Source organism: Carcharodon carcharias, chromosome 3 (genome assembly GCF_017639515.1).
Source record: "Carcharodon carcharias isolate sCarCar2 chromosome 3, sCarCar2.pri, whole genome shotgun sequence".
In the NCBI taxonomy this organism is placed as follows: Eukaryota; Metazoa; Chordata; class Chondrichthyes; order Lamniformes; family Lamnidae; genus Carcharodon; species Carcharodon carcharias.
In genome coordinates, this window is record NC_054469.1 from 221,086,726 (window position 1) to 221,090,530 (window position 3,805).

Below are 3,805 nucleotides of genomic sequence, written 5' to 3' on the forward strand. Positions count from 1 at the left end.
TTCAAGTCCTGATTGATAACCTGTCAGCTGATCTTAGCCAAGGCTGGTGACACTAAATGTGGCCATGAGGTTGTCAAATTGTTATAAAAACTCATCTGGTTCACTGGCGTCTGAGTGAGGAAGGAAATCTGATGACCTGGCCTGGGTTTATATGCGATTCCAGACCCAGGCCGATGTAATTGACAATGTCCTCTGATATGGCCTAGCAAGCCCGCCAATTGTGTCAAACTGATACCAGGGCTTCAAGAAGGAGGTCCACCATCTTAACAAGGCAATGAGGTTTGGACAATGAATTCCAACTTTGTTAGTGATACCCATAACTCAAGAATGAATAATAATAAAACAAAGGTGAGTTTGTTGCAACTGGCATTTGTCCTGTTGAACTGAGAGGAAGGAACGAAAAAATCTTTCCTGATTGCCGCCGACTTGCCGATGATTTAATTCCTGCATTCGCCCTTTCTTAGGGGGTGGACAGGAAAGTAGAGTTGAGACCACAATGAGATCAGAGAATGGTCTTATCAAATGGTGGAGCAGGCCTGAGGGCCATAGCAGCTGGCTAATTAAATAGTTTTAAGGCTGAGTTGTCGATTCTTGATTGACAAGGGAGTCCAAGGTTATCAGGGATAAACAGGAGAGTTGAGTCCATAATCACATCAGCCATGACCTTATCAAGTAGTGAAGCAGACTCAAGGGGCTGAATGGCCTAGTCCCGCTGCTAATTTGTATGTTCGTATACTCTGGCCCTCTTGCGCCTCCTGCCTGAAGAATCTGAAATTATCCCAGTTGTTATTATGGATTTCTGCACCTCACACCAGAACTTTCAGCTGATGCTACATCTTAATTCAATTTGGCCTCTTATCCCGCTCTCTTGTAAAAATTCTGCCTATCCCACATGGGGCTAATTTCTGCACTTTAGATTTGTAATTACACACTCCCCGGAGACACATTGTCATGCAGCCTGTGACCTTTTACACATTTACTTGAATGGGCAGAAAACAATAGGCTGTACAACCATGACTTCTTGTAATGTTTTCCCTACCCCACCCTGCAGAGAACATAGGAGTGAAAAATTGCACTTTAAAGAGTATTTGTCAGTAATTCAATGGGCAGGCAAATAATTACAGGCTGTCAGTGCCACCTTGAAGTAAGTCGTGCTTGACTTTTGGCTAACAGTTTGACTTCGAATCTTCCTCATGTTGGAGTCAATGAAGGAACCAATTAGAACAAATCTTGTTTGGTACTAAGTGCCTTAAGAGCCCTAATGATTGAAGTAAAAGTGGCTGTAGCTACACAATCAGCTACACAGAGTGAAGGCATCAGAGGCAAAATGATGGCTCCCTGTAGTGAGCTGTGTCTATTCTTATATGAAAGGATGATTCAAAAGCAGCAACTCTTTAGGTCAGCAGGTTATTCTACAGCTAAAGTCTCTGGATTAGTGTCTGGGAGGGAATGGGTGCAGCAGCTATCTTCTCTACAGCAAGATGTTAAACCTGTGTCACTAAAGTGATATGCGGGAGCAGAGATGCAAAAGTTAGGCTAATAAAATGAAGAAAGTTGCCATGGTAAATATTTGAATGACAACTTGTATTCTGCATTGTTGCACATTGGGCAGAATGATCTAGTTCCTGATAATTAGTGCATTGGAAAAACCTTGTTACTGTAACCACATTTAACACACACGAAACACCTTAATAGGGATTAAGGTGCGAGTGACACTGTCCTCCCTAAGGATTTTATCTACAAAGATGAACTGTGCATTTATGAACGGATGAATGAATGAATAAATGCATAAACTGTCGAAACCTGTAGCATAAAACAGCTGAGTACTTCATTCACAAATGGGAAGATAATGTGATAACACAATGGTTTACTCCAGCCAATCGCTTAATTCCAGTACAGGGTTCAGTTGAAGCAGAAGTTGTAAAGAGTTATATAGAATGCACAGTGACTAGTTATAGATAATGTATAATTGGTTGGTCTGCCAAGCAATTAAAACATTTTTATTAATTTGGTGATTCATCTGGTGATAAAAATTGTTGATCTCAGTTTCTAATCACATTTAGCTGATACCATTGTCATTGGCAATGCTGAGTCTTTAAATGCCTGCTTTACATTTATAGTTTCTGGTTGCCATGCTGTTTATATTATTACCTCCTGATAGCCATTGCTGCTCTTTTCCAGTTCTCTCTCTTCACATCTGGTCTCCCATTCCCACTCTTGCGCTGTTCTCTTTTCTCTCTCTCTCTCTCTCTCTAACTTCTGCGAGTGACTTGAATAAAAAAAATTAATTCCCCCCAAAAACGAACATGTTAATCGCAGAAGTTAACAGCGATTCATTGACAGCCCTTGTAATTTAAGCACCGTGATGACCCTTCATGACCTCAGGATGTCCCAAAGTGCATTACAACCAATGAAGCACTTTGTCCTATAGTTACTGTCATAATGTCAGGAATATTCCTGGGGTTGATTTTGGAAGAAGGACGCTGTTAAAGCTGGGGCCAGTCAGGGAGCAGTGACTGTGACAGTGAAGCCAAGAACAGATCCTGGGATTGAAGCAGGCAGCAGAGATGTTTCTGCATCTTAACATTTGAGGAGAGGGCCTAGAAATTAGATCACACACAAATTTGGGCTATATATATTTTTATATTATATCTGATATTACTGGCATTTATAATAATTGTTTCTGATTTGGGTTGTTTACTTTAGAATACTGCAACAGATACTGTATAAACTACCGGGCCATCACTACCACTTGGAATACTCTCCTTTACTCTTGGTTAAGTCCAAAATGTTTCCAACCTCCTTACTTATACACTTGAAATTGTCAATCCAAGTGCATCTAATGACTACAACCTGTGCTCGTTTATCTTTCACAGATTACCACTTCCTTGTAAAACAGTGATAGCTTGGCCTAAATAGCCAAGTGGTTATGGTACTGGGCTTGCAACCCCAAGATCAAGAGTTCAAATCTCACAATGGCAAACTATGAAACAATGTAACTTCATCTGAAACAGATGGAAACAGGTTTACTCAAAAGAGTATCAAGAGTTCAAATCTCATCAATAGCAAATTATGAAACAATGTAACTTCATCTGAAACAGATGGAAACAGGTTTACTCAAAAAGAGTATCAAGAGTTCAAGCCTATGGCCATACTAGTGTGAAAACGCCTGATCTCGGAAGCTAAGCAGACTCAGGCCTGGTTAGTACTTGGATGGGAGACTGCCTGGGAATACCAGGTGCAGTAGGCTTTAGCTTGGCCTAAATAGCCAAGTGGTTATGGTACTGGGTTTGTAACCCCAAGATCAAGAGTTCAAATCTCACAATGGCAAACTATGAAACAATGTAACTTCATCTGAAACAGATGGAAACAGGTTTACTCAAAAGAGTATCAAGAGTTCAAATCTCATCAATAGCAAATTATGAAACAATGTAACTTCATCTGAAACAGATGGAAACAGGTTTGTACTTGAAAGAGTTACAGCTGAGGCCTATATATATATATATATATATAAAAAAATCAAGAGTTCAAATCTCACAATGGGAAACAATGTAAAACAGTGATTCTGCCATTCTAATCTTAAATATGTTTGCTGGGTGAATAATGGACTGAGATGCAAATACCCAAGTAAGAGTAACAAAGTTGTTCACAATTGTTTAATCCCAAGCAAGGTTTCCAAACAGTTTATGAAACTCTGGTTATTTTTTGTTCCAATCCAGTACTCCTTAATCTACTCATAATCTTTGATTTTAATCTTACATATGATTCAGAGAGCATGAGGAGGAGGAGCACAAAGAGGAAGAGG

At 39.8% G+C, this 3,805-nt stretch overlaps 1 pseudogene; it reads left to right on the forward strand.

Moving 5' to 3' along the window:
- The first annotated feature begins 3,141 nt into the window (after positions 1-3,141).
- Positions 3,142-3,250, forward strand: LOC121276639 (annotated as a pseudogene).
- The last annotated feature ends 555 nt before the right edge of the window (positions 3,251-3,805 follow it).